The 26693-nt window shown below is 39.6% G+C and overlaps 1 protein-coding gene across 1 annotated transcript in view; it reads right to left on the minus strand.

Annotated features, from left to right (window-relative positions):
* Positions 1–26693, minus strand: part of MTERF1 (mitochondrial transcription termination factor 1) — a 508137-nt gene that overhangs the window by 12678 nt on the left and 468766 nt on the right. The window contains exon 11 of the transcript XR_003431984.1: positions 11668–11849. The gene's annotated coding sequence lies outside the window, so the exon portion shown is untranslated. The remainder of the gene's footprint in view (positions 1–11667; positions 11850–26693) is intronic.

Genomic DNA, 26693 nt, shown 5'->3' on the forward strand with positions numbered 1-26693 from the left:
TCCCAGCTTACCCTTCCCCTTTCCCGTGTCCTCAAGTCCATTCTCTACTTCTGCATCTTTATTCCTGTCCTGCCACTAGGTTCTTCAGAACCATTTTTTTTTTCTTTTTAGATTCCATATAGATGTGTTAGCACACGGTATTTGTTTTTCTCTTTCTGACTTACTTCACTCTGTATGGAAGACTCTAGGTCCATCCATCTCACTACAAATAACTCAATTTCGTTTCTTTTTATGGCTGAGTAATATTCCATTGTATGCATGTGCCACATCTTCTTTATCCATTCATTTGTCGATGGATATGTAGGTTGCTTCCATGTCCTGGCTATTGTAAATAGAGCTGCAATGAACATTGTGGTACATGACTCTCTTTGAATTATGGTTTTCTCAGGGTAGGGTATATGCCCAGTAGTGGGATTGCTGGGTCATATGGTAGCTCTATTTGTAGTTTTCTAAGGCACCTCCATACTGTTCTCCATAGGGTCCACCCCTTTTTATATTGACTTCATCCTTCTTGTCATCCTTCTGATTCATCCATTCCTCTCAATCTTCTTATAAATGCACATAAAATTTCACTGCCTTTGTTGTTGAAATAAAACACTATTCTTGCTATCTTTTAATTAAACTCGAGGTAAAGAAATAAAAAAGATGGGCAGATAAAGTAGTTATTTCAGGAGATACCTACACATTAGACTCTAAAGCCTTGGTTCTCAATAGGGAGCAATTTTGGCCCCCCAGGAGACATGTGGCAATATCTGGACACATTTTTGGTTGTCATGACTGGGGTGTGTGGGTTTCTACAGGCATCTAGTGAGTAGAGGCCAGGGAGGCTACAAACCATTTCACAATGCACGCAGGACAGCCCCTGACAACAAAGAATTATCTTATTCAAAGTGCCAGAGTTGAGAAACGCTGCTCTAAAGGAATATTTAAAATTGTGAGTACACATTTTTAAATAATGAAACATATTAAATTTATAAAATAGGATTGAGAAAAATATGGATTTACTTATGCCTACAGCATGGACTTTACTTTTGACCCACAAAGTTTGTCTTACATTGATGAATAGCCTGATGATATTGCATTGTAATCAATGCCTTCATCTGCTTGAGCTGCTATAACAAAAATACCATGGACTGGGTGGCTTAAACAGCAGACATTTATTTCTCATAGTTCTGGGGTCTGGGAAGTCCAAGATCAAGGTGCCAGCAGATTCAGTCATAAGTATGAGACCCTACCTCCAAATACCTATACATTGGGGATTAGGATTTCAACATATGAATTTTGGGGGGAAGCAAACATTCAGCCCATAACAGTCAACAAAATAAATCTGCTTTTATTACTTAAATCTAGACAAGGACAGACAGTGTCATAATTTCAGTGGAAAAAATCTGTAAATTACATTAAATAAGCTTATTGAAAAAAATCTCTTTCAAGTGTTAGCACTATGCTGTTACACTTCATATTCCACATTTCCATTTTCTTTACACATGTCCCTGCATCATTGAAGGTGTTACGATACAGAGGAAGAACTAGGCCCGGAAGGCAGAAAACCTGGGCTGCAGTCTGGACTGGGCTAAGCACGTTAAGGTACCTTGGGTGAGTCCGACTCACAACATTTCATGAGTCAAATGGAGACACTAATGAAATAATAGACATGAAAACCCTTTTGTAAACAGTGAAGCTCTGTACAAACGCGAGGGGTTTTCATTATCACTCACATTGAGCTAATTAAGGAGGAGACTGAGACATCTTGAAGGCTCTTTCTCAGCTTTGACTACTCCCCTCCCCCACTTTTGGAAAAGGACGTTCCAGTCACTGAAGGGACCCAAGGTGATGGGGGCCTTTCTGCAGTTTTCCCAGCCCCTGTCCTCTGGCTTTGTCACTACACTTGGGTTCTCCCGGACATACATAGGATTTTTCCCAGTTTTTATGAGACTCTAGTTAAATTTAGGATAAACCAGTCTGCAGTGCAGCAACTGCACTATTTGACTGGGCTTGGGTCCTCATAAGGGGAAAGAGGGCTGGTCTGGGGCAAGAATTCTGCTCCAGGAGTGTTTCAAGGTCAGAAGTGTAAGAGGGCTAAGAATACGTTCTAGGTCCAAATGTGACAAATTCACAGGCAGACACTCAATTGAGAGCCCTCACAGAGTGACACAAGTGCCTCAGGAACTGTCCATTTGTTCATTAATGAAGCTGGGGTAGATGTGAGAAGCACCTTGGGATGGGATGCTTTGTGTCCTGAAGGCAGACAGATTGGGGTCATTTGGCACTGGAAGAGGTGAAAAAGAAAGGGATATAATGAAAACCAAAGTCAGCTAATCTTTCTTGGAGCTAGCTCTCATGGGAGTCAGTAAAGTGTTAGCTGAATGGACACATCTCTCAAATAGGGCCATAATCCTGGATTGGAAATATGACCTTTCATCTTCCTCTTTTTCAAAAAAAAAAATCAATTTCAAGGTAATAGGGACTTGGACGCAAAGAAGTTTAATGTCATCTTGGAAAGAATTTTGGATTTGCAAGACGTGGTTTGAATCTCAACGAGCTCTTAGCCTCAGATCCATCCATCTAAAATGGTGATACTAACAACTTTTTACTAATTCATATGGTTGTTGGGAGGATTAAAGAAATACAGTATATAATGGCATTTTTAGCACTAGAGAGTCATCTACAGATCTTAGTCTTCCTCCCCTCACTGTATATTTCTTTTCTCTCTTCCTCTTCTACCTAATATTCTCCCCTACCCTGCTTCCTCTCCTTGCTCTTCTCACCCATATGCCCTCCCCTTCCCTTCCTCCTCCTACAACTCACCATTATTGCTGATGGAAATTGAAAATGCAAACTAATGCCATATTGTTCCTGCATCCTCTTTTCAGGCTAAGCATGTTTTACAAGACTTATTCAGATAAAGATTAAGTTCATGGGCAATCTTAAGGTTAAATGACACAAATAATGTTCTGTATATTAGTGATATTGCTCTTAAAGCATAAGTGCATTTCTATGCATTCATGCCCACCTTGGGATACACTGTTTCAAATTCAATTTCTTTATGGCTGCTAACAATTCTGACCTAACTGGTAGGTTGTACACTTGGGTAACATGGCAGCAGTTCTTCAAGGCTACTCTAAATCATGACCAGGAAGAGAATCATAATTTCCTTTCAGAAATAAACTCTTCTACAGACTGATAACTAACTGAAGAATTGCAGGAGTCCTTTGTTTGTCCTGTTGACTATATTGCCAAAGGGAGCTTGTTCAATAGTGTTATGAAAATGCTCCTTTGATACTATTGGAACATACTGAATATATTTTGATGCTTGAAGTGTAGCAGGGTTGAGGGCTTATATCAAAGCAGTTGATTGGTCATTTCTTTATTTCCTTGTATAGAAGGCAGCTAGCCATTTTGGTGCCTTGGTGACGCCTGAGGATCTAGTATATCAGTTTTTCTATTGCTGCTGTAACAAATTACCACAAACTTGAAAAACACAAATTTACTGTCTTACAATTCCGTAAGTCAGAGTATGACATCGGTGTCACTGGGCTAAAATCAAGGTCTTGCACGGCTATGTTTCCTTCAGTAGGCTCTAGGGGAAAATCGGTTTTCCTGCCTTTTCCACTTCTAGAGGCTGCTCCCCATGGCTCTTGGGCCCCTTACCCCATACTCAAACCAGCAACATGGATCAGGTCTTTTTTTCTCACTGTCTGATTCTCTCCAGCTGGGACGGGTCCCCTGCTTTCAAGGACACATGATTAGATCAATGCAGGACAGTGCTCCAAGAATTAGAGCGTGGACATTTTGAGGGGATCATTTTTCTACCTGCCACATTTATGTTTAGCTGTTGGAAATAGCTGGAGGATCTTTTTTTTTTTTTTTTTTAAGAAGTATTCCCATCACATTCTCATTCTTTACAATTCCATTTTTTAGAAACTGGCTTCCTGAATTTCTTCTGTTCTCCATTTTGTTCTCTCAAAGTATGTTTCTGTCAACGGTCAATTCCTCATTGATTTCCCCTCTCCCTTCACCCCATTTTCTGTTAAGTGGTCTGCACATCGGTCCTAATCCTCTAACTCTACCAGATTTCTTTATATTCCAGATGTCATCTTTCTTCTTCTTTCTGCTACAGATCCTCTTCTTTGCTACCCACCCTATATGTCTTTTCAATACATTTCTCTCTAGATTCATGGTGTGTGTCTGTCCCAGAAATAGGTCAGAAAGAGACAGTGATTGACTAATGTCGAACATTTTCTTCCAAGTGAAGAATAATATAATCCCACTATTTTTTAAATTACAAGTGATATAACTCTATGGTTTCCATCAGAAACACACCTGTCAAGTGACTGTATTTTTGCCCTTCGGTGAAGGGCTGGATGTGAGAAATAGTTTACCTAGTTAACCTCATCTCTGATTTATTCGATCTGTATTTCTAGCTGTGACTATAGATTTTAATTCTTTATGAAGTTATCACCATGTTCATAGAGAAAATTTTTTCTCATCATCTTTAATTTAAACACTTTGTTGAAAAAGAAAAATCTCAATTGCCTGGGTTGCATTTTATACAAATTCAGGTAATGAGTACGCCTGTCCTAGTTTAAAGTGTTATGTTGACATTTTTGGAGAAGAAATTTTTCTAGCATTACAAATGCATCCTTAAAAATGTTCTCTAAAATGTAATTTTTAGTCTATGTTAGAAACCAACTGCAAGATTTTTTTTCTATCTAGACTGTTATGGCTAAAAGTACATATTTTCCCTCCCATATATATATATATATATACACATATATATATATATATATATATACATATATATATATATATATACATATATATATGCTAAAAGTACATATTTTCCTCCCATATAAATATGTCTGAAAAAATATGCCTTTTTCAGCAACTTATTTAAGAAGAAGGATTTCAAATGTTCACAGCTATCCCCAAATATGCATTATTTGCAAGCATCTGAATTTGCAGGGATTATATAGAGAGAATTTCTAGAAATCAGTAATGAGTTAGCATATACAAAGTTATCATCAAATACCTCTATCATATATTCTCTTTTAAAATTTACACCATTCATCCTCTCTATAACTTTTTTTTCCCAAGTAGGGATAATTTTCAGTAACAGACCAAAGCTCATTTGAATGCAGTAATGGTTCTATAAATAAAGATGTTTTTAATAATATACAGCTTCATTAGAGTCAAGTTGAATTTATATAGGAGGTATAGGGTGTGTTTGAAGATCTCGGATAAAGCAAGTTATAGTGAAAACTCATTCAATGCTAACTAAAAAAAAAACATATGACCCTCAAAATATATTTATCGGAGGTGGCAATGGATTACGAGGAATTCTTAAAATCGAGTGTAGAGTAGAATCACTTGAGGAGCTTATTAAGTATGAGGATTTCTGGCCTCATTTTAAGAGACTCTGATTCTGTTTGCCGGGGCGAGGATGGGGTTCAGAAAGTTCCATTCTGGTGTTTCTGACGCTGGTGGTTTTTGAGGCGTTTTTTGAAACACTGGGTTAGGTAAAGTTAAGGAAGTGAGTAAAGGACCAATAGTGCTCAGCCCAGGAAGAGAAATGGCTTAAAGAAGGAACACAATAGCAGACCCAAGTAGAGACAGTGGGACCTTGGATGGAACCGGTCACCACAAAAACAGAAGTGGCAGTGCCAGTAGGACCCTCTCTCTGGTCCACCAGCCTTTCCTCAGTTTTTGATAGGGACAACTGATGTTTCTCAAGCTTGTATGAAGGGTTTAGCAAACACAACTTCAAGACAAGCCCCTAGCCCTTCTTCCTATCTACAAACCTCCTTTTATAAAGACAGTGTGGAAACTTCACTGGACTCAGAGCCTGAAAAGTATAAGAACTAGCTTTTTAGAACTCTCAGTAGGGAGTCGACCTATCCTGCCTGTCTTTATCCCTAAAGATCTAAATTAAGAACAGCCAGGTGTCAGCCTGGTGTGCCCAATGGGCCCTTCGCCAAGGCCAGGTCTAAAATTCTTTTAAGTTTTTAAAAAAGGATAGGGCTCGGGCTTCCCTGGTGGCGCAGTGGTGGAGAGTCCACCTGCCGATGCAGGGGACACGGGTTCGTGCCCCAGTCCAGGAGGATCCCACATGCTGCGGATCGGCTGGGCCCGTGAGCCATGGCCGCTGAGCCTGCGCGTCCGGAGCCCGTGCTCCACAATGGGAGAGGCCACAACAGTGAGAGGCCCACGTACCGCAAAAAAAAAAAAAAAAAAAAAAAAGAGGATAGGGCTCTAATTCCATAACTAGAGATTAACTTAGAGGTATCCTTATAGTTAGAAGACTCTCAGAGTCCAATCAGTTCACTGATCACGAGGTAGGAAAGGAGAAGTGTATAGATTCTCTCTTGCTTACATACAGCATCTGACAGCGACACAAAGAAGGAAACAGTGCAGCAGGTGGAGGATTGATGGGCAGGCAGAGGAGGGATTTCAAAAGGTTCTGGTTCCCCCCAGGCTGGGCCTCTTCGCTTTCAGCAGGGCAGCCATTGGCAGAAGCTGAGCATGGAGGTCTCTCAGGCAACTCAGCTTCCCATCCGTTCTCATTTTGTTTGTTTAGGTTTTTAGTACAACTGACGTCTTAGAAGGCCCTTCCTTTCCAGGGAATTCACTAATCAAGGTAATACTCTATTCGTTTCCATAAACAAAGCCTTATGAAAGAGCAATTCATTCATTAACTAAGAAATGTGATCATTTGCACTGTTGTACTCAAGTGCTTCAAAGCACCATTGTTGTTCACATCAATTAATCTAGGTAACTGGGAAATGTGAGTAACACAGGACTAAAATATATTCCAACTGATTTTACAAGACTTAAAGAAAGACAAAAAAAAACCCTTAAGATATCTAAACTCATGTTGTCTTAAGCATGTTAAGAACTTGCTTCATAGGGAAGAATAATCACAGTTACAGAGGAGAGGACGGCCACTTCATTTTAGAATGAAGTAATTTTACTCCATAGAACTTACTGGAGCTTGGAAAATTTCAAGTAGCTTCTTCCTTTGTGCTAGGAATATACTGGGAAGAAATACCTCCTCCAGGAAGGGTGAATGCCACGTTAGCATCGAGCTAGGGAATATGGGAAACAATATTTAAATTTTATTTACTTATTTATTTATATTTTCTTTTGGCTCACTGGGTTTGTGCCCGGACTTTTCTCTAGTTGTGACAAGCAGGGGCTACTCTTTGTTGCGGTGCGCGGGCTTCTCATTGTCATGGTTTCTCTTGTTGCGGAGCACAGGCTCTAGGCGTGTGGGCTTCAGTAGTTGTGGTGCGTGGGCTCAGTAGTTGTGGGCTTAGTTGCTCCGTGGCATATGGGATCTTCCTGGAGCAGGAATTGAACCCGTGTCCCCTGCATTGGCAGGCGGATGCTTAACCACTGTGCCACCAGGGAAGCCCCCGGAAATTTTTTGATGAACATTTTTATTATTAAAATGTTTTTGTGGTCTAAGATGGATATTAAATTTCAAAAATAAATATTAGATCTAATTAATTACCTATACGTAGTCTTAATACTTGATTCAAGGGACAGCTCATGACTAAGAAGAAAAAAAAGAGTCATTAAACAGCCATCCTTTCCAAATAACAAATTGTATACATTTCAAGGGTACATGTGGTTATGAGGTTTTTAAAGAAACTTACAACAGAAAGTGCCTGAATAAATAGAGATGGTTAAAGTGATCATCGATTAAAGACTTTTACAGGAAAATAAAATTGATCTGTCTCCTACACATTCCACCTGCTCCAACTAATTCTTCCAGTCTTTTTCTATTGAGATGTAATTCACATACCATAAAATTTACCCTTTTAGAAAGTATAAAGTTCAGTGGATTTTGGTATTTCTCAAAGTTATACAACCTCAATTTTGCCTCTTTCCATATTTTGAAATTGATTCAATGGTAAAAAAGGAAGGAAGTTCATGATAGTTTTCATACCTCAAAATAAACTGAAAAAGGAAAGTGACTCTAGAACTAGTTCATAGCTTACTTATTTCTTTATATATAACTCTATTAATAAAATGATGCATATAGCTTATCAAAATGTATATTAAAACATAAATGTAGAAAAATATAAAACATTACTATCCAATAATAGAACTTACTATATTGGGTGAGTAGAAACTTTTAATATGCAATGGGTGTATTATAAGGTTTTGTACACTCACTGGAGGAGGATTAAATTTTTGTCTTTGACCTTCCTAGGAGCCAGAGTAAAGTGATAAACTGTAAAATTCATAATGCTCATACAGTTAAAAACAAGATAGAATCCATCCATTACTGACTACCAAAGAGTCATTATCTATTCTCGGCACGAGCCCTCCAATGTCAAGGAGATGCTGAATCCTGATGCAGTCCCTCCCGTTGCTGACTACTCCAGATGGTAGAAGAGCTAACACCTGCCTCTAAGTTCCTTCTGCCCAGCAAAGCCTTATCTACACTCTCTCTTTGTCCTGCCCTCCTTTTCCGCTGAGGAAATTCAAACAGCAGTCTTCAAGGCCAAAGTCATATGTGATTTTTTTCTTGCTAGGTCCTTAATACCCCCAGACAGAATTAATTTTCCTTTATGGACGTGATTCGTTTCGGTGTTGGTCTTCCCCGGTGGACAGTGATGGGCTTCACAGGAGGGAAGTGTCTTCATTTTCACATCCCCAGTGCCTGGCACAAAGCAGGTACTCAGCAAAGGGTGGTGTGTCAGGTTGATTTTGTCAGTCACTCCTGACTTCTCACCCTGCCGTGGATGCACATTGGTTTGTCACTGTCCCTCTTTAGAAGTGATCCCAGAATGAAAAAAACCTTTTCCAGATTTTAGCCCTTCGGCGTACAGAGTGCCCATCGGCTCTGGAAACCAGGTTTTCCTCGGCTTTCACTTTCTAATCTAAATGTAAGCCTTTATTTGTATCCCTGATAAATGTAATCTTGTTTCCTGCAGGAAAAGAGAACTTTATCTTGCCAGACCAAAACGAAGAATCTCAGTTTTAATTCTGTCATCTGTCACATCTACTCTATCAACCAGTTTGATGTCATCTGTGTATGGGAGGATAATGTGAAATATGTGCATTAGCCTTTTTAATGCAATTGTGTATTTAGTGCCAAAGAAAAAAATATCCAGCATGTCTAATTATTTATTGGGAAGTTTTTATTCTTCTAATTCAAGATTCTAAAAAACTACATTCCTCTCTCCCTCCACCCATCACCAAAGCTTTAGATAGCTCTGGAAAAATATGTCATCATTTAATATATATGTCATCATTTAATATATATGTCCTCTGCCTAATATCTCCCTGACGCCTACAGACTTTCTATGTGTCCCAGCTACGCACTCCAATAGCATCCTGTACATTCACTAACATAGAGCTCATCACATCTCACGTCATAGTTTGTATCACTGTCTCTATCCCTTACCAGTCTAAAGTCTCAATATTTATATTTTACTCAATATATCAATTGCTTAGCACACTGCCTGACTAAAATTTTATTTGAATCAAATCTACTTTAGATCAATTATATAATATTTACAAATACTATATTCTTTTGTGTGGTTCCATCACTGGATCAGTCACTAACAAGAGGGGGTATATGCTATCTCAAAATAACAAGAGACATTATTTCAGGGAAGGTAAAGCAATCGGCAGATCAGATTATTTCTCTAATAACAGCATTTCCGGTTGCCATAAGCTAATCAAATAATGACTCACATTCAGCAAAATTTAAAACCTCCTAAAATGTGGAATATAATAATTGATCAATAAACAAAATGTCAATTTGGAATTTAAGCATATTTGTTGCCCTGAAATGTCTACACAACTGTAGGCTGCAATGCTGAATTTCAAAGTTGGGGCATCTTAGGTACAATTCAAGGGGTTTCAGCTAACTGATGAGACAAACTTCTGGAACACCAAAGCAGAAAAATGTAAAACGTGGAAAACTACCCAAACTGAAGTTTTTCAGGTATGATTTACTTCTTAACATAAAGCAGCCCTAATGAAAAGTAAGCTTTCCGTTAGCAGATGCTAAAGAGACACAAAAATACTGTTCTTGTCTGCTCTCTTTCCCTTTGGTCAGCTATCAGTTGTCATGAAAAAGAAAATACATCGCTATTTCCCAAACCCAATATTTTTAATATCTTGACATCTATATTCATGTTGTTAAAAAGTTAATAATATGAAGAATTTATTATAAATTCTCAGTTGCATTTTCAGAAACAGAAACTCAATTATTAAGGATTCATATGCATGTGGTGCTGAGTCTGTGCTATGACATGATCCTGTTCTCTATTACTTTACAGTTGAAAAGAGATGTCATTTGACAAGAAAGATATTTCCCCGTACTTTCTTCCACCACCATAAAAAAATAATAAAAAGTATGAGAATTAACAAAATGAACAAACTTTACACTAACAAAAAACCACAGGGCTTGGAAAACTGTCAAGAAAAGGTGGGACAGGGAGGGAAACAAATGAGAAAAAAGGTAAAGAGAAAGGGGACCAAGGGTTTAAATAGATTAAGAAATACTTGCATGTGGCAAGTAAGATCACACTGCATAGCTAGGGCACCATCGGGATTTTGTTTTAATGAGAACCAAGACACCTCCTGGAAAACAGCTCATCTTAGGCTGAGAGTCAAATCCTCCAGCTTGGTGGAAAACTAGTGCCAGAGTTTTTGGAGTGGGACGTATAAGTGTACTGCCCTTGGATGGATCCCCATGTAATCCTCCCTAAAGCCTACCAAGAAGGAAGCCCGAGAATGAACACTAAGAGTGCTGTTTTCATTTAAAAGCTGTGAAAGACACTAGTATCACGTTTCCCCACTGCATTGACAGAGCATTACCATGAAGGGGGTGCCCTACGCACTGGAGATGTTCATCGCGACTTCATGTTGCTGAAAGGGTTGGCTCTTTGGCCACTTGTCAATTTGGTTCACTTAGAGCTATCACGTTACAGCAGCATCAGTGCAGGTGGAACTGACTGGTTTTGACATTAAATGGAAGTGGCCCAGTGCCAATGGGGCAGCAGAGGGGTTGTAGGAAAGTTTCAATGCTGCAAGATTCAGAAGCACATCTCAGGAAGAGGAAAATGGTGGGCATCTTACAAGAGCAGTGAAGGTCATGGTCTTGAGTACATGTGAGACACCTTTTAGAGCTCTTGAAATTCCTGGGTGAGAGTGAATTTTGAAAATGGACTGAAAGAGTTAACATACGTAAGTCTAGAGTGTGAGTATGAATAGGTAACAGGTAATTTGTCATCCAAACAGGGATGACTTTGAGAATGAAGGGTATGTTGCTAATTATGCCAAGACAACAGATGTAAAATAAGACCATCCTGGACAAACTGCAACGTACAGTCACATGTAGTTCCTCCTAGGAACTGTCACTTCCACTCTTTTAGTTTTGTAATGTTTGCAGTTTTACCCTAAACATGTATTTTTTTAAATCAGAAAAATATATAAAATTATATAACTTACACATCTAAATGAAGTAAGGGGAATGAGGTCTCCCAAGAGTGACAGGGCAAAGATAGAAGCATAATACTTACATTGTTATGTTGACCCCAGTACCCCACTTCCTGACACCACATTACAGTCTAGAAAATTATGTCTGTAGAATTATTGTCTGTCAATTATTCTTCACCCCCTGGCAACCCCAAAGTGGCCTACCTTGCTCAGAATGGTCACACTGTCCCAGCAGTCATGGTATATGCCTCCCTTCCGCTATTCGATTTTACTCTGTGCTTTGTCTTCTCTTTGGGATAGTAGTCTTTTAAGGTCCAAAAGGATGTTTTTATGGGGGTCCAGTTTAGAAACACAATGCTTCTGATCATAGCTGGCCCACGTCAGTCCTGTCAAGACATTAATGGTAGAAAACTTCTTTAGAGTGCCCAGGAGATCAGGATCCTAATTTACTTTGTTCCTAATTCACAAAGTTGACTTCTTTTTTTTTAAACTAGGTTGAGGTTTTCTCTTTCGTGAGTTCTAACATGTAGCGAGAAGTTTCCACTGCAAAGTGTACTTGTTTGGCTTAAGCTCTTTTCAAATGACTTTTATAATTTTAAAAAAATTTCGGCGTTGGAAATTGGACTCTTCCTCCATCCATAGGGCCGGTACGGATAGAACTATGCCATTGTCCCAGCCCATTTCCTTGAACAACTGCCTTTATGAGGGAGATGAGATGTGGCGACTTAGCTCCCTACTGCTCCCAGACATGCAAATAAAGCTGGAGTTGAATCTGTATATGAGAGCATGTGGGCTGCCAGTCCACTGACTCTGAGTCTGATGTATTAACCTATCATCAGTAATCGGGATTGATATCATCTGCCCAGGGATGCTGTTCTCTTGGTGAGGAGATGGCAAAGTTCTGAGAGAAGGGGCCACAGGGCAGGTAAATTTGATAATGGGGCACAGAGAGCATCAGAGCATGGGACAGTGTCCAGGAAGGGGTAGTCCCATCCTGCCAGGGGGAGCATGGTAAGCGGACAGCCACTGGGTGGCTAAGATTGAGGGGCTGGGGGAGCAGGATGTGAGCAGAACAGGTAGGGGGCCCCTATTACCAAAATACCTATTGTCTACCTGGGAACAAATCATGTTACAAAGATGAGAAGGTCAGCATTATTCTCAGGAGGTTTTCAACGTAAGGATACTGTTCATGGTACTCTCTGGTTAGGTTACATGTATGTAAGACTCAGGTCAGTTGTAGAAGGTTAAGTTGGTTTGGAATTTATACTATTTGTGCACTTGATAATAATAATTCTTATACTTCACATGTGTATAATGCAATGTATATATTATATATATTATCTATATAATCTATTTGGTCACAATAACTCTGTGAGCTACGTAGGGCATGTAATATTAACTCTATTTAATACATGAAGAAACTATGGCACAAAGCATTAAGATGCAAGGAGAGTGGTAGAAGTCCCCGGAGATGGGGCTTCAAAACATGGTTTTCTGACTTCAGATTCAAAGATAATTTTTAAACCATACTTGGCTGCCTCTCAACCACAAATTAATTGGTAGCATCTGGCAAGCTGAAAAACAAAATTGTTTTGAGTATTTTTTCTTTTTGCCATTAAATAGAAAAACCTTCTGGGTTCTACCAGCTTGTTCTCTATTAAATATACTAATTGAAGTGTAAAGTAATTTTATTCTCTAAACCAGCAGTTCTAGAGGATATATACAAGGAAGAAAATATTAGGATTTTTAGTTTTATATTTTTGGATGTGTTTAAATGAACATAATATCTTCCCACAGTATACCTTAACACATATATACATAAATATACACACACATATATAGCAATAAATGTGTATAATTTATAAGTAAGTGTATTTACAAATATTGAGACAAATGTTCTTAAAGAAAAAACAACACAGAATTGCAGGCTCAAAAAAGCTTGGAAACCATTGTTCCTAACTGGTAACAACTTTCCCTAAAATGTCCACACAGTTTTTAGCTAAACACACTCCTCCTTTTGTTTCACTTAATGCTTAGTGCAACGGGGTATGGCAATGGTTGCTATACCCAGAAAAACAGAAGCTTTGAGTGAGAAGGGCCTGGAGGGATCAATTCTCCTAACTCCTTGATTTGACAGAGGAAGAAACTGAGGCTTACGGGGGTTAAGGGATTTGCCCAAGCTGACAAGTTAAGGTTGAGCCCAACAATACGGGAAACGGATGGAAAATCCAGTTAATGCTTAGCTAGCCATGGTAATGTATCATGGGGCTGGCTTGCAGAAATTAAATCCGTTAATAATCCCCAAGCCTTATTTTAGCCAGAAGTTTTAAATGCCTCACCTATCAAACCTTTTGCTAGAGATGATAATGTAAGGGCTTTGTTTCTCTGGGTGCCCAAAAATGTCACACATATACTGCTCTCTGGGTATCTGGTTATATACAAATACAAACTTAGGGAATACATATAGATATTTAATTACATACATCAATTGGTAAAAACAATTGTATTGAAACAAATATACTCCCCATCCTGACTTCAGTGAAAATGGAACCAAATTATAATATTCCCCAACAGGCAAATAACTACTCAAAATCCACTGAATTTTGAAATATTTTGTCTGCCATCACCTCCTTGGAATTTAAGACCAGACCAATGCTGGACTATTATCAGATGCTAAATTCCAGTGTGTATCTGGTTCTATTTCTAGACTCTTAATTCTCTTCTGTTGATCTGGCCATGTATTTAATTACCAGTGCACAAGGGTTTTATTTACTGTAATATTATGGCAGATAAGACTAGTGTTAATTTTTTAATTTAAAAAAATGTCCAGGCTATTGTTGAATGACTTCTCCCCTTCCCATGAACTTTAGAATCACTTTTCCTATTCAAAAGCAAAACGAAACAACACACCCCAAAAACACCAGCACCAACAAAAACCCCATCTTTATTCAGAAACTTGTGAAATTTAGAGATTGGTTTAGGGAGAACTGACTTATGCTGTTGAATCATTTTTTCTCCCTAAATAGGCTACTTAAATTCATTTCAATTAGGATATACCTTTTCATTTATTCAGTCATGTTTTGCCCCCTTGACAAATAGGTTTTTTAAAAATTCTATTATATTTTCTAACTGATTGCACATTGTATGTAAGAAAGCTGTGAACATTTTTACAAACCTTGTAACCTGACATTTTACTGAATTTTCTTGTTATATATAGTAGTTTTTAGTTGATTCTCTTGGAGTTTTCTACATAGACATCCATCTCATTTGTGAATAATGACTATTTTGCCTCCTCCTTTCTAATTTTTATGCTTCTTATTTTGCTCTCTTGTGTAACTGTATCAACTACTATTTCTAAAGCAACTATATAACTATACCTTGATTATCGATCATTTAGAATTTCTCCCATTATAAAAATGCTGAGGTGAACATTTACAGAGAGTTTGAGTAGTTTGGGTCATTTCCTTAAAATAGATTCCTACAAGTATAATTTGTTGGGTCAAAAGACACAAAAATTTTAAAGACTTTCAATACACTTTGTCATGTTACTTTCCCCAAAGGGTCTATCAGTGACACCCTTTCTCCTCTGTTCACAATCCCCAGGCTCCCGGCACAGATGCCCCCTTCCCAGCCCTTCCTCTATGTGCCTTCCCTCTGCCGCCCACTGAGGAGATACCCAGGAAATTCCAAATCAAGCCCCTCCCCCAAATCAAATAAAAGTAAAACACAAGAACATAAAACTGCTACCCCAGTAACCCCAAAATCAATTTGGAGATGTAATTCAAATGATTTGGAGATTATTTGCTCACTCCTCCTGCAAATCATCCTAGATGCCTCCTTTCCCTCATCCCTCACATTCTAACGCCACTGAGTCCAGTGGCCTTAACTTCTCTCCTACCCATTCTTTATTCTCCACGCACACTGTTACCGCTCTAGTTCAGGAACTTGTCCTCTCTCGTCTGGACCACTGTAATCCCATCTAACTGATCTTACAACCTCTGTGCAATCCTTTCTCCACCCCTGTGCAGAACACTTCAGTGGCAGGAGACACCTCAGGATGGCCACCAACTATCTGTCTGTCCAGTTTCTCATTTTAACCTCTATCTTACTAATACCTGCTAGCCAGACCAGACTATTTGCAGTTCCCTGACCATGTACAGCTCCAAGCCTCTGTTCCTGCCTGTGCCATTCCAACCACAGGAATGCCCTATTCAGCACCCGACACCCCCAGCCCCATTCACCCAGGAAAATCCTTTTTCTGTTTAAGATCCAACTCAAGGGGCTCTTCTCTGGTGAAACATTTCCCATTCCACCCTTCGACCCCCCACCCTAGAACTGTTATAGGAAGGGCTGTCCACTGGATAGAGTATGGCAATATTTCCTGAGGTTCCTTTTATGCCCAGTTTCCAGGGTTCTTATATAAATGGAACAAAGATCCATAGGGACTGGCGTTCCCCCTCTTTACGGTGAATTACATTTGTTTAACATGACTTCAAAGTTATTCGATACAAATCTATTCCTGCCATCAGTATAAACACAAGAATCGGCCTTGCAGAAGGGGCCTCCATCGTGAGCTAGGGGAGGGAGGCTTAAAAGGTAAGAGCTGGCTCTGCCCCTCTCCATTTTCTTGTGCCTCGGGGCACTTGCCTTGCTGACCGTTAATGATCACCTTAGGCCCTGAAGCACAATGATGAGAGACCCCCAGTGACTGTTGCAACTTCAGACAAAGCTTTTGGTTTTTCCCTATTTTTTGGTGGAAGAGACATTCAGAAATCCTGTGAAGGGAAGGTAAAATCTTAGAGCTGGAAAGGGGGGGTCAGCGTGACATCTAATTCAGCTCTTTGCTTCCAAGAAAGACCCGAGGAGCTAACCAGTACCTCCCATTTTTAAAGGTCCGTGGAATGAAAAATCCTTTGTTCATCCAAGCCAGCACTTGTCAGCCCTCATTGGCAAGCAATTCCTGGGTCTCACTTCCTATCCTTGCCTGCCGCCCACCTCCTTATCTCCTCTAACTCCATTTCCTGCCTCTAGGTGACTGGTTTCATATCTCTAGTTTACTAGGACTGCTAGGAAGCAAGAGTGTTGCCTGAATATGCCAATTACATGCTTCGAGCTTGTGCCAGAGTCTCCCTCTGATTCCTGTTCTCAAAAGTGGGTGAAGGGGGGCACATGGAAAGCCTCAAGTGCAAACGCAGCTCTCTCTCGCAATTCATTGAGGAAATGGAAGAGGTGTTCCCATCACACACCTGGGGGATGGATTTTGCTTGGCACAGCACAGCTGCCCTTCTGCAAACTGTTCCAAAGCCGGCCACTTTATTCCAAATTCCACTGCAAGTGTCTGTTAATATCTAGTGAGATGTTCAAAGCCAGTTAACCATCTACGAGTTTTGGGGGTGCTCTTTTTTGTGGATTCATTGAGTAACACAGACAAAAAAATGCTAACACATGTTTCTGTTGCTAGGCCTTAGTCTTATCACAGTTTGAAACTGTAGAAAATCAATTACGTGCTTTGAATTACTCCCTTCCCTGGCACAGAAGCATTTCTTCGTTCTTTCCGGACAGTGAACACTTTGCAACATCTACCACTAACAGCCTGTTAGGATTCTCTGCTACATTAATGTAGTACAAATAAACCGAACAGAAGCCTGGTGGAATGCTAAACATCCCCCCTCTCCTCTGTTGTGGCCTCCTTGCAGCTTGGGACCTTTCTGCCTTGCTGCTGCAACATCTGGACGGCATTCGGGTTGTTTCTCAAGGACACAAGTGTGCACCTCCGGTGAATTTCAACTTTCAACATCTCTCTGGCTCTAATCTATATTTAATGTTTCATGACTGGTAGTCAAAGACGCTTCAGCTAAATATCAGGTTGGAATGAAAATGATCCTTGGGAGAACATTTGCTTCCAGCATGCGTCAGCAAAGTGTCTGTGACAGAGGCTTTCCCCAGAGATGTGTTGCCCACTCTCTTGCAGTAATAATAATTACGCCTTATGATTGCTGTGCCCACATAATCAAAGATCGCTTCATCAACTGCGATCCCGAGGGGAAGTTGCCTCTGCTCCTAACTGGATGTCAGTCACAGAGAGCAGCACCCCTAGGGATCCCCAATTTTTCGCTTGCCCTTTTTAGTCCCGTGTTGTTAGCATTGTGTTTCTTCATATTCTTCTCAATGCAAATGATGTGTAAATCATGCCCTCCAGAAGGCACACGTGGTGAGGGGGAGAGGGTGGGGAGGGAGGTGGGGCTGGTGTATTCTTCTCCCCCGGCCCCCCTCCCCAACCTACCACAGGGATTTCTCGCATGGAACATAATTACATCTGTGCCATATGGGCTCATTTATATTCTATTACAGGTTAAGCTAATACGACTCAGAAATATGCTAAAAATACCTCAAAGTATTCTAGAGCTGTCAAAACACTTGTCATTTCTTGCTCACCCTTTTGATTGCTAGTGTTTTTGTTTTTGTTGGGAGATTCAGAGAGCTAAGAAAGCATGCCGGCGTGCTGGTGTCCAGTCTATAAATATAGCTTAATTTCCTGTATTATTGCAATCTGTGGGCTTGCAAAGAAAAGATCTTTTCTTTATAAACCTAGAATGGCCCCAAGACATGGGCACTGAAGCCCCTACACTTGTAGATTTTAATTTCCCAAGAGGTAGGAAATACAGATTTCAGATGTGTGGTTTTGTCAGCTTTAGAATTTTTCTTGTCTTTGTTTGATGTAATTATCCACTGTGATAGAGAAACACCTGCAGCGGGCTGACACCAGAAAAGTGTGATGCTAGAGTGAGACGAGTCGGTTTGAATGTCAGGCAAATCTTGCCAAGATTTTACATGTGGCATGAAAATGAGAAGTACAATCTGTAATGAGTAATGAGTTCAACAATGATTTACAAGGGTATGTTGGGTTGTTTTCATGCAGTGGTTAAAGTCCATTGACCCATTAATTTCTACCATCAGTTCAGAAAATTGGTGAGTCATGCCTGTGTAGACTCTTAACCTAATGGTTTGATTATGTTTCATTTTTTTAGTATTACTATCTTAACATGTTAGTGGAAATTAATAAAATCTGTCTTGGGAACAGAAGAGCAAGGACAAATATTTTACTTTTCCATGCTTGGCAAGCAGCATTTCCAAAGCATATATGGTGCTGATCATGCTATCGGCCAACAAATACACAGACCATTCTACTGAGAACTGAATTCACACAAACGCATACTTTTCCAATTTTCTAATAACTGTTCTATGTTATCTGGTTGAAGGAGTGGTTAAGACTGCCTGGTTCCAATCTCAAATTCTGCTACTCACTAGCTTGTTATCTTGGCAAATTCCATAATTTTCCCAGTTCCCCCATCTATAAAATGAACATGATATTAGCAGATGCAAACTATTATATGTAGAATGGATAAACAAAACGGTCCTACTGTACAACACAGGGAATTATATTCAATATCCTGTAATAAACATAATGAAAAATAATATTAAAAACAATGTATATAAATATATATATAAATGTATAACTGAATCACTTTGCTGTATAGCAGAAATTAATACAACATTGTAAATCAACTATACCTCAATAAAATACATTTTTTAAAAATGAGCATAAGAACAGTAGCTCTCTCCATGGGATTTTTGGAAGTATTAAATGAGAAAATATAAGTAAAATACTAGGCACAGTGTCTTGCATTTAGTAAATATTTGTTACTATTATTGTTGTTGATTTTAGCGTTAATATAAACAGCTTCTTTATATAGCTACAGGGCTCTTTTAACAAAAAATTATGTTTTTGTCAAAATCATGTTAGTTGCTCAAACTTCCATTTATCTTAGATCATGCAGGCCAGAGGTTCTTGGTACTTTTGGACTACACAGCCAAGTTCTTACTTTAGAATCAACAGAAACTTCATAAACTGGCATGGGAAGAAACAGAAAAGGTCAACATTAATATACTGAAGAAAGTTTCTAGACTTGTATAATTTTGAAATATTTGTACGTTTACAATTGTTCAGAATACAAAGTGTCTAAACTCATGCAATTGAAATGTTCCATTTAAATAAGAAGTTATTCCAGTTTATAGTGGGCAGATGGTTGAACCAGTAACTATAACCAAGTTTTTAGTTTTTGCTTCTTTCAATCCTTAAAATAGAGCTATTTCAAGATTTCGAAGGGGTGTGTGTGTGTGTGTGTGTGTGTGTGTGTGTGTGTGTGTGCGCGCGCGCGCGTGTGCTCATGCAGAGAATCTATACTGTAGACACATGCGCACAAAAGAACCTAATTTGGGGGTCTTCATTTACGTGTTCCTATCCAGCCTCATGGCCCTGGGTAAGTCATGTGCCTTCCTAGTCTGTAAGATTGGGCTCTCGATTATCCCTCAGGTCTTTTCTCCTTTCAGGCTGCTTATACTACCATAAAAGTGGAATTTTAAAAATTAGAATTATTATAAAAAGGGCTATAAGTTGCCTAGACACCTCAAACTTATATTTTTGAATGAAGGTCGACTATAAACTTGATGTAGAAATAGGAGTCTTCTTTTTCATTAGCCTTGACTTTGTGGTTAGGGATAGAGACAAAGACAAAACAAGATACGGGCAATATTTTACAGGAGGAGCAACCTCATCTCCTTCCCAGGCTGCAGGCACTAGGTTTTTGGACAAGGGTGCCAAAGATTTAAAAGGTGCAGTAGCCAGGGAAACAGCAGTGTGACGCTAGAGCCTCATGACTTTTGAAATTTCATGTTTAAAACTAGTATTTTTCAGCTTTCAGAAAATGTTTTCTTCCTCTCAAAATTACCCCCAGAGACTTTTCTGCAGAGAAGATTAGACACACAAACTTTTGATGGTTAAAGTTCAGTCGTACTTTCTTTTTAGTTTTCTTCTGTCAACTGTATTGTAAATTGCTTTAAAGTAAAAATAAAAGTTTTCCTCTTTAACCTTACATGTTAAAAATAAAATAAATCTTTAAAATGGTAAATGGGATTTGTTTCTCAGGTTGGGTCAGTGTGAGATTAATGTGTTCCAAAATGTCATATGGTTCGACCCTAAATCTTTTCTTAGAATATCTTCCCTAACCTATTCCTCTATTGTCAACATGAGACTACACAGGGTGTTCGAGATAAGGGCTGGTAGAAATCTATTCTACTGAGAGTCAAAAGGAGGTCTTTTTCTTTTCCCATGTAGTTACCCTTAATAGGTCAGGAAAAAAATTCTCTGGGAAAAGCTGGAAGTAAAGGTGAAACAACATAAGACAACCGCTAGGTTCACAAACACTGATATTTATTTGTTCCTGGTAGGGAAGGAGTGTGTAGGTATTAATTACTTAATTACAGATTTTAAATTAACTGCATTCTCTTTAAAAATCCCTAACCACAAAGGACAAAGACCCGCCCCCCCCCCCCAGAAGCCTTGTTCTCCCAACTTAGCTTTGAATGGCAGCAGCCCTACAGAAGTGACCTAAGTTATAGCCATTCTGGCTCTCCACGCCAGATCTAGATGCTTAAAGCTTTAGAAATATAGCTATGTGTTCCTATATCCTCTGTAAGAGATATTTGTCCTATCTAGAAGGAAAGATCATTTCAAATGTGAACATCCATTTATAGAACTTTTGGAAGAAAAGCAAATTCCTAGAGTCCCAATTGACTAAAAAAAATCTATTGTATGAAAAAAATCCTCTGAAGATAAAAGAAAATTTAAACTTTAACCACAAAATTGTGTCACATTTCACATAACCTATGTAAACTATCATCCAGAAGACAGTGGAAAATCTGGGAGCTATGACTAAATTTTTTTTTTTTGAAAAATACTCAGGAAGTTTAATGCACTGGAATTATAATGTTACTCTCTTTTGTTTATTCTCTTTTTAAAATGTTTTTTCTTGGCTTTTTTGTAGGAAATTTAGAAAAATCACAAATGATACCAGGAAAAAACTAAATTTCACATCGAGATAAACCCCACTGACATTTTATCTCCTTCTAGTCTTTTCTCTATGTGTAAAGATATATTTTCAAGTAATTAGATTGTACTGCATATAAAATTATATACCTTAGATTTTCCCCCTTGGCATTCTTTTATCATTTCCTCATATCTTTAAATATCTTTCAAAAATTTTGTTTTTAATGATTGCATAATATTTCATTGCACAGTTATATCAACTCTGTTTACATTAATTTGCCATTTGAGATTTTACCTTCTTGATGATTTCAATACTGCAATGAATGATCCTTCCAATGTCTTGGGTTCTCAGATCCGTGATCCTTTTTCCCTTGTGGTGGTGCCCTCCCTCCTGCAGTCACCCACTCCCATGGGCAGACCCTGCAAGGGCATGTCATTCTCACTCTCTCAATATCATATATCCCACCCTGACCAACATCTCTTGACTTTTTGGATCTCCCCCTTTAGTATTCTGACTGTAATTCTTTGACCACCCCCCCCGCCCCAGGACCTCCAATTCTAACACCCTTTCACCATCTCTTACTCCTTTCATGTCCAGACTCCTCTTTACCCAGCTGAATTCCATCCACAACAATCACTCTCATTGTGCACACCTTCAAATTCCTTGCCCCTCTCCTGTTCTGTCATGTCTGTTTGGTGAAACCATAATGCTGCTTAAATCTAACTCTTTGCCTACGCTGTACAGGGACCTGGGTAACTTATCATGGCTGGAGAAGAACATGACTGTGCTGATTGGTCTCACTTCAACTTCAGAAGCACAAACTCGGTGAACCCTTAGTGCTCACAGTAACCATTCTATACCTCTCTAGTCCATTTGCTCACTATTCACCACCTATGTGACATCATCTCTCTCCTCAAAACCCATGTCTTTTCCCCCCATCTTTATCATCTTAGCTGATGATATTGCATCCTACTTTACTGAGAAAACTGAAGAGATTAAAAAAGAACTTCCACCAACTCTTACAATCACATCTCCACCCTCACATCTGCCCCCTCACACATTACTGTCCCACCTGCTATCAAAGATGAGGTATCCATGCTCCTAACTAAAGTCAGCCCCTCCATCTGTGCACTAGATCCCATCCTTTCTCACTTACTTGCTTTAGCAGTTGTTCTTTCTCTCTCCTATATTATCAGGATGTTGATTCTCTACTGGATCATTTCCAGTAGCACACAAACATGCTGTTCTTCTGCCACCTTCATTTTATAAGCTATCATCTCATTTCTTTGGGTACTTGCAGCAAAATTTGTTGAAAGGGATGTCTTGACTTGCCATTTCTGATTCTTCTCCTTCCATTCTCTCCTGAATACTTTCTCATCAAATTTTTGTCTCCTTCCACTACTTCACTGAAACTGCTCTTGTCAAGATCATGAATGACCTCCCTGTTGCGAAATCCAATGGTCAGTTCTCACTTCTCACTTTTTTCAACCTTTCTTCGTTTGGCTTCTGGGATACCACACTCTCTTGGATTTCCTCCTACCTTACTAGTTGTTTCTTCTCAGTCTTACTTACTGGTTTTTCCTTTCCTACCTGATCTCTTAATACTGAGATCCCTGGTGTCTCAGTTCTTGGTCCTCTTTTCTTCTCCACGTACACTTACTTCCTTGGTAATCTTATCTAAACTCATGACTTTAAATACCACTTAAATGCCTAGGACTCCTAAATTCATCTCTTCATCCCAGACCTCTTCCCTGATCTCCAGGCTCACATATAGTTACCCAACATATTGTCATTTTGTTGTCTCAAACTGAACATGCCCAAAACTGAACTCTTGACATGGCCCCTGCCCTTGCATCCTCTGCAGCTGTTCGCATCTCACTTAATGGCAACGCAGTCTTCCTGGGGCTCAGACACAACTTTGTCAGCATCCTTGACTTTTATTTTTCTCACACCCTGTATCCAATTCATCAGAAAATTTCTTCCTCTACCTTTGTCATACATCCAGAACTTGACCATTTCTCAATTCCACCTCTGCCACCACCTTGTTCTGTACCACCATTACCAGCTTCTTAACCTATTTCCCTGTTTCCATCCTCAGACCTTCCACCTTCTATTCTCAGCACAACAGCCAGATTTATATCCAAATCTGATCAGATTACGTCTCTGCTCAGAATCTCCTAAGACTTCCCCAGTTCAGTCAGAGTGGAAGCCAGAGTCCTTACAATGGTCTTCTGGGCGCTATGTGTTCTGACCCCAGTTCCCTAGCTGAGCCTTCTTTTTCTCCTTCTCTCCCCTAAATTCACTCCCCTCCAGCCACACTGGTCTCCTTGCTGTTCCTCAAACATGCCCAGCAAACTCCCACCTCAGGACCTTTGCCGTGACTGTGACTTTTGCCTGAAAAACCTTTCTAATCTTTATGCACATGTCACCTTCTCAATAAAGACTGCCCCCCCCCAGCACCCTAATTTTATACTGCACCTTCAACACCTCCTGTTCTCCTGATCCTCTTTACCATGTTTTCTCATTTTTTCCCCCCATATCATGTATGGGAAAGTTTCCTGTATCACATGGGAAGCTTCTTAACAAGCTATGTAATTATTTATTTATTACATTTGTGTTTATTCTCAGCAGTCCCATCTGAAATGTAAGTTCTCACGGTGTCAGGGGCTTCATTTTGTTCACTGAGATATGCTAAGTGCTGAGAAAAATGTCTGGCACATAATAAGTGTTTGATAAATACTTGTTCAAAAACTTTAATAAGCCTACTCATATAGAAAAGGCAAACATTTTAAATGTTAATTTTCTTATTTCAGCCCACATTTGTTTTGATAAACTTGCTCTCTGAGTTCAAGTGTAATTTTTAACTCTGGTGTAGAACACCTTACTTGAAGCTTCACCTTTACATTCTATGGAGAGGATGACTTTCAAAAATGTTTTGATGATGGATGAAATGAGAAAGAATAGCCAGGCACACTGAAAAGTCAAGTGAAGAATTATGACAACGATCTGGATATTTCAGCTACATGAACTCTAGCGGGGAATCCCTGTCATCCAGTGGAATATATAACTCCAGGCAGAAACACTTTAATTTGTGAATTGGACCATGCAGGGTGGTGGGTTAGAATGGGCATGATGGAGGGCTGGTCATGAAAAGGAAGTGGCAAGTAAAATGGAAGGAAAATAGATGTGTTAGAAAAGGCATCAAGTACCCAACCCTTGTAACTGACCACACATATGGTTACATGCTGGCAATGCCTGTGTTTTTCTGACTGATGAGATTGTGATGCACACTTACTGTACAACATCAAAAGGATGGCATTTCTCTTTTGCTCAGATCTGAACTATTTTGTTGGTTTTGAACTTACAGTGAGAATCAAACTGTACAAAGTTTGCTTAAACTTCTCCCCCACCCCACGAGCTCATGCTACTACAAACCTGTTGGGAAAACAGATTGAAAAGATTTAAAGAGATCCTTTTCAAGTATGAAGGCATTCGAATCCAGTCAAGGGGACAGGCGCGGCGACCACTAAACAAGTATGTGCATTAGTTCAGGGGCACTCAGAAACAGGGCTCAACCCACCTGGAAGGATTTTGCAAAGGAAAGGCGGTTCCTGCAGAAGAGGGAAGTAAAACTGCTCATGGAAAATCAGCCATGTGTGGGCACACTGCTCTGCAGCCATTTAAAATCTTTTCCTCCTCATCTGCTTTAATCAGTTTCCTATTAGATTTTTTTCTCCAGTTGATTTTCAGTGTTGAGAAGAATTACTCTGTCCTTTAGTGGAGGGGGCGGGGGTGGAAATGGGCAGGAGTGAGGGATAGGGGAACCGAGCAGAGTAGCCATTCTCATTCCTGAACAGTACTATGGTACTTGTTTGGGAAAAAATAAAGGAAAAGAAAAGAAATATTTTACCAAGGTCCCACCAAGGATGCTCGGGCTTCAGAAGGGCAGTAGGCAGCCAGGGGAGCAGAATACAGGTTTTTTCAGGAAAACAGAGAAAACTGACAGATTAGGAAAGGAAGGTAGAGAATGCTGAGATGTGTGTATGTTGGGGGAATACTGCAATTTTCAATAGAATGGTCAGACAATGGTTTATTGAGAAGGTAGCATTGAGCCAATAGCTAAAGGGAGAGAGGTCTTAAGTTGTAGGAAGGAAGAACATTCCAAGCAGAGGAAAGAGCAAGGTCTTTGGAATGGAAACACACATAGTGGGTTTGAAGAACATCATGGATGTGGTGTGGCTGGAGCTGAGCGACTCTGCTTTATTTCTCCTTATAACACTCATCACCATCTGCCATGCTACATGTTTTCTTACTGATTTGTTTATTGTTCGTACCCCCAGCATCTAGAATAGTGCCAGGCACATAGTAGGCACTGTGGTAGGTGCTGTGCTTTGCCACTCAGATTCGTCTTCAGGAGTGAAGACTACTGCCAAAGGACAGCTCTCATGGGAGGTTGACTATAGCTTAGAAAATTGCACGAGGTCACCTCTTCTTCCCACCCTCAAAGATTGATCAGTGCAGGGGTATAAAGGCCTGGATGTCATGCTCCACCTTGGGACAACTCTGAAGGGCCACCTAAGTTCCAGACCTTTCCATGGGGTTGGCTGAAGCCTTCCTTGAGACTATATCAGAGCTCCGCTTTACCTTCTGCCCAGTTCTGCTTCCTTCCACTCCTTTCCACAGGTGTGGATTTCAGGAACACTCTTTATTTGACATGCTGTCTGCTAAGCTCTGTCTCATAGTCTGCTTTCTGGGGAACCCCACCTGAGATGGGGTCAGGAGTAGCACTGAGAAGATAGATGCTTAAATGGAATTTTGGAAGCAAACCACCTGCCAACCGACAGGGAATGAGGACTCCAACATGGATGGTATGTGGTACGTCTCTCACACTAGGTAGCAGTGCAATTGTTAAAACTTTTATTGATGGTAAATCAGGATGGTATACTAGTGAAAAATAAATGCATTAATTGGCACATTGTATAGGCATTTGAGAAGTATGGGAGCAATCATATCTATAAGGACTTTGGAATTGAGTGGTAATTATTGCTAAGCTCAATTAACACTCGGGAAAAGATTTTTTTTTTTTAAATGCTGAGGGCAATTATTCAGCAATTAAAAGTCAAGTTTGAAAGCCAAGGGGGCTCCTTGGTAGCATATAAAGAATCTCACATTTCTTGCAGTGGAACAGTATAAAAAGCTGAGCAACAGGATTAAGACTTAATTGTAAAAGTAGACAAGCTCCAATGAATATAAACTCCCAACCAAGTGTGGTCTTCTATCCCAAGGTCAGGACTTTCACTGTTAGAGAATGGACCCTGACACATGGGATGGGACTTCTAGGTT

Source organism: Aethalodelphis obliquidens, unplaced genomic scaffold (assembly GCF_003676395.1).
Source record: "Aethalodelphis obliquidens isolate GAN/ISIS:26980383/991018 unplaced genomic scaffold, ASM367639v1 scaffold5, whole genome shotgun sequence".
NCBI classification, from domain to species: Eukaryota; Metazoa; Chordata; class Mammalia; order Artiodactyla; family Delphinidae; genus Aethalodelphis; species Aethalodelphis obliquidens.